Raw genomic sequence first — 14,832 nt, forward strand, 5'->3', positions numbered from 1 at the left:
TGAGAATATTATCAAATAAATAGGCCACCAAAAATATGTTGAGAGCAGAAATCCAAGATGAAATTCACAGAGATGAGGAAAGAGATCAATAGAAGTGACTTATATCCAATAGCTTTAGAGTTAATTCAAGGGGTTTTGAGGACTAGGACTATTTGACATCAGCCTGTATTCGCATCCCTTATTTTAATATTTAGAAACTGAATCTCCAAATTCCAATATGGGTAAGTTTTACAAGTCTTGACTTTATTTTACCCAGCTCTAAATTGGGCTTTGAAAATGGACTTCTTCTCCGTTTGGACTTTATTTATGGCTTAGGTATTCTGTGCCGATCTATCAAATGGCTTCAATTATATTTTCTTCCCATTTATATCCCAAAATTATCATTTGATTCACCCAAGTTCCAATTTTTAATATAAACTCAAAGAATATGCGAGAAAATATCTGCTTGATTACGATGAGCTAATTGGGGTTGGTTTCATAAATAAAGTGGCACAATTCAAAGTATGAACCTAAAAATAAGTCACAAAAACATATTTCCTAATTATTCATAAATTGTCCTAACATGCATATGATTGGATGGATGAGGTCTGATTCATCAACGATGCCATAAAAATATCTCTTTAATAGATAAATACCCATTAAACTTATGAAAAGTAACTAGAAACACCAATAACAGGGGTTAACGCTCATCCACATGAAACTGAACCTTTACACTCTCTGTGAACTGTAAAATGGTCTCTTGAGAATCCAGAGTGATTTAATCAAGCACAAAATACATTGGATATCATCCTAGAGAGAGCACAAAAAGTACCATCATTACATAATATAATTCCCAGTTCAGAATAACCTCATGCTGATTCTTCCTCTATACTCCTCTCCAATGCTGATGAAGAACGTCAGTAATGGCTAGTTTTTTCTGAAAAAAAGGTTCTTGTTTATGTTAGAGCTGGTTTAGTAACTGGCTAACAAGTGAGATATCCTGTGTCACTTACTTGAAAGATGAGTTAGGAAGGGAAAGTTATAAGCATGTGGCCTACTCATTAGGTCTTGAATAAAATAATGGGAATGAGCCAGTTACAATCTGCAGTGAATGTAAAACAATTAACATAAATAGACTAATGACATTCCGGTTAACAGATAAATTAGGCACAATTTGGTTAAGGCTAAGAATTGATCCATAATTAAAATCAATTAATTATAATATGTATTTTAATGAAGAGAGATAAATGGAAAAGATACAAAACCTGAATTTTATTGCTCTTTTTAATTGACGTTCTGTTTAAAATCACCTGACATACGGTGAACAGAAGTAAATAATTATAAAGTATTATATCTTGCTATCAACATATAATATGATAAATTTTCCTTCCATATAAGAATCAATGATTATTTTACTACATTAATTTTTTTTAACAAACATTACAAATAGCTTCCTAGAACTTTAAATCTTAAAATGTAGTGAATTCTAGAGCCTAATATTCTGACTCCATCTATAAACCTTCATGCTACCGGATTCTAATATATTTACACTTATATCTCTATATAATCCAGACATTACTGAGAATCCATCTATATAAATTCAACATCTCTAACTAAAGAAATTTATGCACATTTTAAACATTATTTTATGATAATTTAATCAAAATTTTATATGATAATTATATATGGTTGGTATTCTTCCTAAAAAATATTAAATACATTAAATATTATAGTTCAGTCTAATTCAAACACCATAAATTTTAAATTTGGTCATTCAACTCCTCTAGAAACAGATAAAAAATGAGTTTAACACAGGTATCTGATTCCTGTCTATAACTAGCCCTCCCTGTAACTGATAGTTTACCTATTTTGAATTTGGATACCTATTGTCTTTACCATTTTCCTTTGATATTATGGTGAAACTATTGGCTATGACAGCTTCAGGTCTTATATGAAAAATAAAATTTGTTTTTATATTTCATAATAAAAAATCCAGTTATTGCCTTAATATTATCCAAGATAGGCCCTCTATTTTTATTTCCTTATTTTTCCTCTTTATACATACAATGTTTCCTAGACATGATTCAGTATTTGTGTTCCTCTATGTTTAATGGATTGAAGAAATAACATTCCAATTAAATTAAATATCTCTATGTATCATCCAATAAGATTTAATTACTGAGAAAACAAAAAAAAGAAATTAAAATTAAAATTCACTTATTTAATACTTGTCATTGTGGATTCAACCCTTACCCACCCTATGGTCATAAGAGAACTTAAAAACATTGTTGTATAAACTAGAATAATTAGATGACATTTTTTAACTCTAACTTCTGGTTCATCAGCCATCATGGTCATCGGTCAGATACCAGATTTGAGCAAGGGAAAGGTTTCCTGATGATCCTATGGTGCTTAGAACATCCCCCTAAGATGGAGCACATTATACCTAGATGATATAAGCTGTTCATGATGCTCTAAAATGTTTTTTTCCTCATGTAGGAGGATCCTTCTAGAGTAGAAAAAAAGGAACAAAATGAGATGTGCCCTGCAGTTTTCCTAGCTCATCAGGAGTGGTGATAACCCTCTTGTGACTCAACAATCTCAGTTAGGTTCCAAAGAATCTTCATAAATATCCAAGTCTAGGGCAGCATGGAGGAGGGTGAGCTAGGATGCACCTTGAAATCAGGGGGCTATGATCAACACCACTATTTGATCATCTGAATCAAGGCAATTCTGGTTCCTTAGAAACCTTTTGATAGATCTTAACTTTTCAAGCTTAGATTGGTGCCAAGATTTAGATCAATCACATGTGAAATAATATTTTGAATCTACTTTCATAGAACAGCCTAATTGGAGCATTTTAGAAAACTCCTGCCCTTAATCCAAAATTTTGATATTTCTTATCTTAGTCTGTCAGATTATTATGTTATCAATAACTCTTATTTACTTATTATCATATTATAATATTATCCCCTATTCCTTACTCATACATCAGATCCATTTCTATGTACCAGTTCTTGTGGAGATGACCTCACTCATCAATACACATTGTGAGTGAGCTAAATAAATAAAAATTATATTTTTATAAAATAAATTAATATTTAAAATTATATGATCAAATTAGACACCTAATTATTATCCATCAATTGATTAATTATGAATCAATTGAAACCAATAAAGAGGTTGCATTGTCAATATGTGGAGTGTGAAGCTACCTATTGTGCTCCAGAATATATGATGAAGTTTGCCAAATCTCTCATGGAACATTTTTCATCATCAATTCCTGTTTATGTACAAGACTTCATTTGCAGGAGACAAATTGATGACTGAGGATATGGTTAATTATCAAACCTTTATCAGTCATTCTATTTAGTGTTGATGCATAGCCAAATCATCAAAAGACACTCTAATATTTCTACAAGCCTCTCCAGATATTTTAATACATCTTCTTCCTTGAGTCAGCGGATCTTAAAACAAGGATATAAGATCCCATCTTGGGCATATAATCATCTTTGTGGACTTACTGTTCCACATGAGATAGGAGCATTTGTAATCTCATGCCTAGTGATAACATGCATTTCTAGTGCCTTATATTATCATATTAACGTGTTTTTATGATTGAGATTTAGGGTTGAAATTCATCATTGGTGATTGAGATTATTCAATAAAATATATTTAATCGTACTTTAAAAAACTTAGTTAGTGATGAGTACGGATCGTCTCCACAGGGAACTATGATTAAGGAATTACTTTCTTATACTAGTGATGATGGACGAGAGGATCGACGAAAGCAAGATTTGAGGGCGTGAGCTAGTGATATCGATAAAAGATACGTAATTATAAGCTAATTTAACTTAAAGAAAAGAGTAAGTGATTGTGATGGATATGACGATGAACGACGGTATGAACGAGGATAGTGGTTGGATATGGAGTTGTACGATGGCAAGGATGGAGAGATGAGAGATGGGGGACGTAAGTGAAGTGATAAATTAAATGATGACAAAAAACTATAACTATGACAACGATGATGTTGGGAGAGAAACAACGTAAGACGAAGACACTTATTTAGATCCTTACGTTCCTCCAAGATCACAACGATTTGCGAGTGCTGGTAAGCTCCCCCTCTTCTCTTTTGTCTCTTCACACAAACCCAAGACACCAAGAACACTCTTGATGGATCTCAAAACTCACTATCTTTCAATCAGCCCACAAGACTAGGATGCAAGTTCAAGATGATTTTTACAATGATCCAGTCCTCTATTTATAGATCAGAGGGTATGGATAGAAAGAGGAGGGGAAGAACAAAAGTTATGGCGGTTGGAAGTTGAAGCAATCCTAGACTTTAATTTATTCTCTCTCCTCATCAATGTCATCAGTTTTGTGCCTATTAAGAAGTCAAAGCACTTGGTATTTTGTGGCTTTTCGTATTTCATTGCTTTTCGTATTCCATGGCTTTTCATATTTTGTGGCTTTTCGTAGTCTGTGGCTTTTCGTATTCCGTGGCTTTTTGTATTCCATGGCTTTTCGCATTCCGTGGCTTTTTGCATTCTGTGCCACATGCACATGACAAAAGGGAAAAAACAAAGAAAAAATCTCTTTCTGGAGGCTGACGTGGCGGCGCATTGGCGTGCCACGTCACCCTATGCCATAAAAAACCAAAATACTTAAACTTTCATATTAAATAAAATAAAAGCCCAAAAAAATACGTATAAATTATATATTGACTCAGAAAAATCATATCTTTCCAAGTTTAATATCACACAATTCTACAAAAATCATATTCAGTCTCAAAAGTTATATTCTTTTAGAATATATTGTTATAAAAATCCTAAAAAGTACAGAAAATTCAGAAATATGTTCTAAAAATAGATTTAATCATTTTAAGCTGGATAGCATGCAAATATGAGTAATTTAATGCATAAAAACACGTTAATATGATAATATAAGGCACTAGAAATGCTGTTATCACCTAGATATGTCATATACAAAGCAAAATTCTCCATCCATAAGATGTATTTTGTGTATGGAGTCTAAGGATCACTTAGACAACGATCCATTATTCAACCTAGTAATTCTACGTCTAATAACATTTAAAGAACTCGACTTTTATGATACTTCAAGTGACATCCATTAAGAATAATGGCATAGTTTCATTTATAATTATGTATAATCATTATATTCATGTAGCTGTGTTATAATGAAATTAGTATAATATTAATTTCATAGAAAGTGAGAAATACCAATACTTATTTAATCATATTTATATGTATATATTGGATTTAAGTAAGTGCGTTTCTATTTCATTGTATTTTTGTATAAATGCTAGTTAGATACTTTATGTAAATCATGTATTACAATAGAAATGATAAATACATACATATATATCTGTATGGATAGAAATATTTTTTATAATATGAAAATTATATGACTCCAGAAATAACTTTCAGAAAATGAATTCATAAACACATAGTTTAAATGTTGATTAAGATAAAAAATGGTAATATTTTTTAAACAATAATAAAATTGATCAAGAATGTAACTATTCATAGAAGGACAATAATTCATAAATTTTGGATACCTTTAAATTCAAGTTAATATAAGGTAAGAGCATGCCTCGAAAAATTTAATCATTAATATGGTAAATTAATAGAATTATTATTTCATTATTTAAAATTTATTTTATAATAAACATTTATCAAATCAATTATTTGAAACTCAATGATATGATGCAGTAAAGTTTTTCTAGATGCAAATGTCGTACTGTTGTGTCTGCACTTAATGTCTTTTAAAACAACATGTTTTAAGAAGCTTTTAAAAGAAAATTTTATATCATAATTATTTCTATTAATTATGAAATAGTGTAGAATACTTTACAATTATAATTTTTAAGCCCAATTTATGCCAATTTGTTTTGATAATGAATTTATGCCAATTTGTGCCTCTTTGAGATGGCTAGGAAACTTGTAAAATAAAAGTGCGAATATCAAATTCTAATGAATAACACCAACCAGAAACGATTTTTAATGAAAATATTCCAATTAATGGTCTAAAATGATGAACTAAACTTGGTTTAATATGGTATCAAAGTCAATCATGGGAATTTGGGTAAATTTGGTTGTTTCATAAAAAAATTATGTTCGCGGATATGGTTGTAACAGAAATATACAAAAAAATTCATCGGATAATAGCAAATAAATGTCTTTTGATTTCCTAGAATTCAAAAACACCAAACAACAAAAAATGCATACATTTATAAATGATATTATACTTTATTCATATTTTTAAAATATGATTTCAAATTATAGAGATAAAATAATCTGATTCTTTCAATATTTGACAAATGAGTCCTTCAAGGGTATCAATTCCACTCCAGTTTTGTTTTGTGGTGGAGCACATAATTCAAGCCTTGAGGTCTCACTTCATAATCAAGTCATGTAATATTTTGATGTTGAATTTTATAAATATATACTCGCCAATGCACTGCAATAAATTTTCACTATGCCCCAAAAGTAGTTAGATACTACCACTAGGCAAAGAAGAAATTGAATGCTAATTAAATAGTCTCAAGTTGTATCATTATTACGTAACCTATCATTATGGTCTACCTATGCTTCCCATGTACCCCCACATCTTTAATGAAGCTGTATGGCCTGAAAGGCAGCTGCACGTCCACACTTGATGGGAATTCATTACCCTCAAGTGATAAGGAACCCAACCCTATGTGCAATGATTCAGGAATTATAATCACATCATAATACCATAATCACTGTTCTTTAAAAAGTATAATCCAATTACGATCAATACAATATTAAATCATGATGCTGGCAATTTTCAGGGGCAAATAGTTCAGTGAATTGATCGGTATGAATCCTTTGATGATCTTATTCCTAAATCTCAATCATTTAATTCATGACATGGTTATGAGAATGATCCTGAGACCTGATACCTGAATGAACAGTTGTGTTTTGACAATGACCGATGAGTTCCTAACAGTCTTAGCTTGGATGCAAAAACATGTCCACAAAGGCGATCGAGTGGTAAAAAAGGTATCATCCACCATTGGATTATGTGGAGACCACTTCAGGTTCATGATGCAATGAACTTTATTCCCAACGTAGTAGAAATATAAAAAATGGAACAATAATATTCATTGTACGTAATACGGTTATTATTATTTATAATTGATAGATAGGTTATTGTATGTAAGCATAGGTAGATTTAGTAGCTAAAGGGGTATATTATCTTATTTGAATAATATAAGAATTAATTTTTGTATTTGAGAAGTAATTATGGTATATTTTAATATAAAATCAAACAAAATATCACATAAAATTGAATCAAAATTGAATAAGCCGTAAATTTTTTTTATAAAATACATCACTGAATTTGAATAAAAAGATACTCTAAAATTACAAATTTGTAGAATTCAATTTACTAATTAGGGATAAAGGGTAAAAATGAACTGAATAAGAGATCATAGTTTACTATCAGCGACTGCCCCTTGACTTTGGTGTATGTCTCTCATGTCTTCCTTTGGCTGGCACAAATTCTAGCTTCCCTCAACTTGATGAGTTACAAGCTCGTCAAGTTGCCATAAATTTTTCACCGCTCCTGGTTTGGCAGGGGAACCCAAGATGTGTCTCCCATTGTCACTCCAGCTCTTCATTGCAAGTACAGTAGGGTAGTAGTGTTGTTCAATCCAGATACTTCTATGTACTTACCAAATTTCATATAAATAATAATACTTAGGGTGTGTGTTTAATAATATTAAGTAAGATTAATAGCATATCATTTTCAATTCACTCATCATTTCATATACTTTCAGACTATATTATAGCTACCAAACTTCAATATGAATGAATTGATTTTATTAACGAACGATGAATGACATATTTGATTCCATCACGAACTACATCACATTCTATTTAAGCTATAATTTTATTTTTTGTTTTAATCAAGGTGGTGTTATGTACATATTTGCATAATCTACCAGAAATGAAGGTTAAAAATGACATTTAAAATTTCTGGTTCATAAGAAATACTGATATATTTCATTTCATCACAGAGCGGTGATCAAATGTATAGAGAGAAGGTACTCCAAGACCCAATATTTAGATATTTTAGGTAGTTTTAGATTTTGTAGGGCTTATATATAATTTAATACAACAAGAAGAAAACTAAATTCAATTTTTTTCTTGGGACATGATAAATTATTTTTTCTACTAAACCTAATCTATCTAAATTTTTAGAAGTATGAATATTTGTATGACATTTTCTAGTAGAAAATAATAATTTTTATAATTGAATTACCTTAGTTGGTGCTCTGATATCACCAGGTGACTATGGATCACATAGGGACTGAGAGGAGCTAATAGGGGTTCATGAAACACTACCACTGATTTCACTAGAAATGGGGGCCAATAAACAATAAACTGGAGCGACAGATATGGATCAATATCCCTGGTTAAAACAAATATAGATGGCAGATACTTACTGGTTTTTGGCTTCTAGGGCTTTGATTGAAGGCTTGAAAACATTTTTTTAGGTAGCATAAGTTGAAATTAATCTCTAAAATGATCTGAACTTTACATACCTTGTAGGAATTTGTTCTATCATTGACTTGGTCCCTTGGAGAGTGTTCTCAAACCATTCACATGTCTAGACTGTAGAGATAGCCACGTAATGAAGGTGCTCTTCAATCTCAAACTCTTCTTCAAACCTTGTGGAGCTTCTCGCCATGAAGACACTCTTATTGGTTGAGTGGATAAAATGAGACGTAACAAGAGGAGGCTCCCAGATTTTGCTGGCCTAGGTGCCTAAATGGGTGCCCCTCCCCAATTTATACTTTAATTAAACATTCTCTTAATTTCCTTCAATAAAGTATGTCGAGCAATTCCCTTTTAATCTTATTATGTATGTGATCTTCTAGGCCCATATATCATTCTATGTATAACTTTAATGGCCCAAGAAAATATTATTTATCAAAGTATAGATTAATTAACTTAGGATCACCTTAAATCAATCGAGAAGTTAAATTTCTAGCCTGTGGGGTGCTAACCTACACCTTGTGTTATAGAAGATGCAAATTATCAAATAGACTCTCACATGGAATCTTTACCATCATTAAGTACCATAAATGTATAATATTTTTTTATGTAAGACTCTCAAATGACTTTGTGTATGGTCAATCCTTAAACCCTAATCCATCATTCAGCTAGTACTGATGCAAATTGTCCTGATTGGACAATGACTTCTCTAATATCCTAACTACCCAAGCCAGGGATTCAATCTCCTCGTATATTGAGGATGGGCGATCCTGTTTTGGCCACTCAATCACCTCTGTGCACTTCTTACTATATCAGAGTTGAGACTTATTTGAATCCCATGGTCAAAGAATCATAAGACAAAGTTAAAACATAGTCACTCATCCACGAGATGTCCTCAATGTCTTAGGTCAATGGACCACTTATATAATCATGCAATGAATCGACCTGATTAATGCTTAGGTATAACAACATTCAAGGATTCATAGGGATCAATTCAGTGAATCCTTTCCCTAAAGAGCGCCCACCGTCTCTCCATCGTGTCTCCACATTAATGGTTGTAGGATTAACCGTACTTATCATATAAGTAGGATCAAACGGTACTATTCTATCAGTATATTTTTTATTTAGATCTCAATAATCCATCAAAAAATAATATTCAGAATACATGTTTAAAGACTAATGATCAATGTATTATGATTCATCATAATTCACAAAGTCATTACACGTATTTATGGACCTCATCATGAACATCATACAGTAATAATAATCACTAAATATTTCTTTTAATGAACTTAAACAAAACTTAATGTGTAATTTGCTTGACAGCCGATTAATTTTAACACGGTGGTATTAGTTATTTGGTTATCGTTCTCTGATATTCTTTCTTTATTATGTGTCAAGAAACTACAGGTCTGTGATCTGACAGTGATTCCAGTTTCTAGTTTAAACATCAATATTTTACTGTTGTAAAGACTTCATTCATCCATCATTACTACTCTAATTATCCACACATTTAAGACATATCAGTTCATAAAATTTTTCTTCAAAGATTCATACATCATCAATTTCATGGTAATTTATTTCTGCAATATATGATGGTTGTGAATCTAAAGTTTGATAATCTCAATTTTAGGGGTTTAATTCATCGTTGATAATTGAGATTATTCAATAAAAATATATTTAGTTGTACTTAAGAATACTTAGTCAGTGATGAATACGGGTCGTCTCCATAAGGAACAATGATTAAGAAATTAATTTCTTATGCTAGTGATGATCAATGAGAGGATAGATGAGGATAAGATTCGAAGATATGAGCTAGTGATATCGATTAAAAATACGTAAGTTATGTGTTGATTTAACTTACAGAAAAGAGCAAGTTAATGTGACAGACACGATGATGGACGATGGTATGAATGAGGATAGTGCTTGGATGTGAAGTGGTAGGATGGTGAGAAGAGAGAGATAAGATAAGATAGTATAAATGAGTAAAACGTGAGTGAAGATACGATGATAGACCCTAATTGCGTTAACTATGGTGTCGGGAAAGAGACAACATACGACGAACACACTCACCTTACATCCTTACGTTCCACCAGGATCACGGCAATTTGTGAGTGCCAGTAAGCTCCACCTCTTCTCTAACGCCTCTTCCCATACACCCAGGACACCAAGAACACACTTGATGGATCTTAAAACTCACTATCTTTCAATCAGCCTACACAAGTAACAAGCAAGTTCAAGATGAGTTTCACAATGATCCAGGCCTCTATTTATAGATTGGAGAGTATGGATAGAAAGAAGAGGGTAAGAATAAGAAATGCTGAAAATTTCAGCTCAATCAGATTGTAGATCAAAAGTTATGAGCATTTGAAGTTGAAGAAATCCTAGCCTTTGAAGTTTTCTCTATCCTCATCATCGTCATCGTTTTCCATGCCTGTTGAGGAGTCAAAGGGCTTCACATTCTGTGATTTTTGTATTCCACACGGTGCTCGTCATATGCTGTGCCACGTGCACCTAGGGGAAAGAAAAGACAAAAGAGAGAAGATAAAACAAATAAAAAAGGAGGGTATGGACAGACACGATAATTTTTTTCCTAAAAACTCTAAGGAACCGCGCGCTCAAAGTCTCTACCGTCAGACTCAGAGGAGAGATAGAGAGAGAGAGAGAGAGAAAAGTTAATTTTTGTCCTTTATGCATCGGTTTCTGTAGCATTTATTATAGAAAAAATCCCCTTTTTATTCGTCAATGTCGCTTCCTACGTCAGAAATTCAAAAAACCCATTCGTTTAGCAATAAATGCAACCATTGCTTCGCGATCCTTTGCAAATTGCGAAGCGATGATTGCATGATGAAATGATTCGCTGACTCCAATCATTAGAATCATTTCTAATTCGTCGCCGTTTGACGAATTGAATAGCGACACGTGGCGACGCAAAATAAAACAGCTTAAAAAGCATTTAAAAATACATATTAATTAAAATAAAATCCCAAAAATACATATAAATATATATTTCAACTTAGAAAAATCATATCTTTCTGAACATGATATCAAACAATTCCAAAAAAATCATATTCTGTCTCAAAAAATTATATTCTTTTAGAATCGATTGTTAGCAAAAATCCCAAAAATGCATACTTAAAATAGATTTAATCATTTTAATCTTGATAACATGCAAATATAAGTAATTTAATGCAGATAAATATGTAAATATGATCAAATAAGGCACTAAAAATGCATGTTATCAAAGTTTCTATGTACAAAATTTATACATAAATGAACATTAAAACCTTTTTTAAAATTTTATTCTCTAGTAAACTGTAGTTTTCTACGTATCTTTATACAGCTGTAACAATAAATTTCCTTCTAAATTTTGCTACTGTAATCAAATGTTAAATGTTGATTATACTACATATCTCTCCCCACAAGTGGAATCAATAGGGCAGAGTTGAAACACACTTATGACTTACCCTTATTGATCATCCAATAAATTCATTAGTAGCAAGTTCTGCATTTATCATTCTGGAATTATCAATAACATTAAATATGGAAGATGAAATTTCTCTACAAGTAACTGCATTCTTGAATGATTTTCTCTACATTTTAGATTGGTGTGATTCTTCATTCTCTTTCAAAAAACTTACATGGCCACATATTAGAGTTTTCATATGTATATAGCTTCAATAACTTGAATCTCTTTGTCTCTAAATATTTTCTACATTACAAAACAAATTTTTTATCTGGTACATTTACTGCATTAGAAATTGAATCTGCCTTGCTGAAAAATTTTCTACAACACCAAAAAAGATTTGTAAGTGAATATTTATAGTGGATTAATAAAGTGACCCCTCTCTCTCAAAATTTTCCTACAATAGAAAATAAGAGTTTTTAGTAGCTATTGTAAAGCATTGAACATTGAATATTTTTATGAAACTTAAATAGCAGTGAACATAAATATTTTCTATAATTTTCTACTGCACTGAACTTGTATTGTTTTCCTGTAGCATTATTCAGCATTAACTCTTAATAGTTTATGAAACTTTATATACCAGTAAACATTAGTTATTTTTTTAAAAAATTGTCTACAATAATTGTACTAAAACTGAAGTATCATATTGAGAAAGAAATAGTTTGAAACATCATAGGAAAAAACTAGGATAGTTGTAACAAGGGACTATAATACTAACATTTCAGGTTGAAGCATTGTGTCCAAGAAGAGCTATTTAAGAGAGTTTCAGATAAAGATGGGAGATGTATGATATTTAGAGACCAGAAATGTCCTGAAGAATAAAGGAGCGATTGTAAGTGATCGTGAAGAAGACTCAAAGGGAAAAATTCAAGCACCTCAGTACTAGAGATCTTTAGATAGTGTTGTGAGATCTGAGTGTGAAGAGTATGGTTTTTGGATGAAGATCATCCAGAGTAATAGCACCCCTTATCAAGATGGAGTTTAGAACCAAGTAAGTTGGTTCTCAAAGCAGGGTAAAACTTTGTGTTAAAATGAAAAGAGTGGTGAGTGTTAATCCAGGAATATAAGAATTGAGTGTAGAAAATTACAAAATTTAGCATTTAAAAACACCAACTCCAACCCCATCTATGTTTTTCACTGTCAATTTTTCCAAAAACAAAATAAATGTATTACCATGCTATAGATTTTTCATGAGGTCCATCTGAAATTTAGTCTATAACCATTCAAATGAAAATATGGGGATGATATTGTTTGTGAATAAGTTCAACCGTCCAAAAATAATCAAATGATGTAGATTATTTGTGTTATTTAGAGATCGCATTACCCTGTAACTGTATCCCATGTCACCCTATTACTTAAATCTATACTGAAACAATCTGAATTTATATCATGACATTTAATTCATGTTTTAAATATTTCACTTTTTAACCCTATACTTCAATATTAAAGAAAAAAATTGGAAATTCAAATTTAATACAAAATTCATAAAAAATATTAGTTTTTTTGTTTTTCATCCTATAACTACACTATAATCTTAAAATATTATTGAAATCAATTATTCACTTGACCTTTTTTCTATGGCAAAAACACAACGCTGAGTACGATAGACCCAACGTTCTTGCTCATAGACCAATCGATACATGTCGGGGATGCCACCCAAGGGGGTTTTATATATGTTTGAATAGTTTGTGCTTACAAGAGTTTGTAGATGTGGAGCGAGCATAAATATCCCAATTACAGATATCCAACTTTCCTACACCCATGGAACAAGATAAAGACAAACAAGAGGGATACAGCGCCACGTTCCTAAGAAAGCAACAAATCCCAGTAGCTAGCTCATGTCCCTCTCAGAGTCTTTGGTGCTTGGAGGAGGTGCCTTAGTCACCTTCTTCAAATATCATCATGGGAGCTCCATGATGGAGACAGTGCCTAGGCAGGATATCATGGGCCTGCATATGCAGGTTTGCCATGAGCATACTTCTACTGATGACACACAGTTCCAACAGTTAGAAAGCTACTAGCTCCATGTAATGATTTACCTTGGGCAAGGCATGTGTGTTTTCCGCATTGGAGCCATAATGTTTGATCTTCCAGCTCTTTAAAAAAATACCTAAAAATCAACTCAAAATTTGATCAACCAAAAACCATATGAAATGTAAATTTTCAAAAAAAATTTAAAATAGAATTTTTTAAAAAAGTGTCAATTAACTGTAAGAAAATGAGATGAGATCAAAAAATTTAGTGAAAAATACATACATAAAGGATATTATTAAATTTCTAAATGATTATTTTTATCTGAAGATTAAGCTTTAAGGGCATTTTTAGCATGATGATTTAATGTGTATTTTAATGAATGTTCAAAGTGATGCATGCCTCAATAAGGTTGTGATCAAATCACAATAGGCCCTCAGTCAAGTAGTTGACTGATTGTGTGTGACGATAAAATAGGAGCCTTAGATATATTAAAAGGCTACTTAGTTTAAGCATACTCTGAACAAGTCAAACCATATATTTAGGACTTGTATTTTTTATGACATGAAGATAAACATATTTTTTAACACTATTCAGGTATTTGTATGAGTTTTTCTTCATTTGATTTTCTGAATAACTTATTCAAAATCCTATTTACCACCTTTGAGTATTTAAGGCTGAATTTACTGATGATTTAATGAAAGTGAATGACATGAAGATATTATTATCCAATGATGACATATTTATTTAAATAATGTGGTAAACATACCTAAGAGTCTAAGATTATTATAAAACTCAAATCATTGGCATAACGGCTAGTTTTTGCTCTTAACTCTTGAAAGGTATTTTGAAGTAATGGCAAAATTGAAA

This window comes from Wolffia australiana, chromosome 8 (genome assembly GCF_029677425.1).
Source record: "Wolffia australiana isolate 7733 chromosome 8, ASM2967742v1".
NCBI lineage: Eukaryota > Viridiplantae > Streptophyta > Magnoliopsida > Alismatales > Araceae > Wolffia > Wolffia australiana.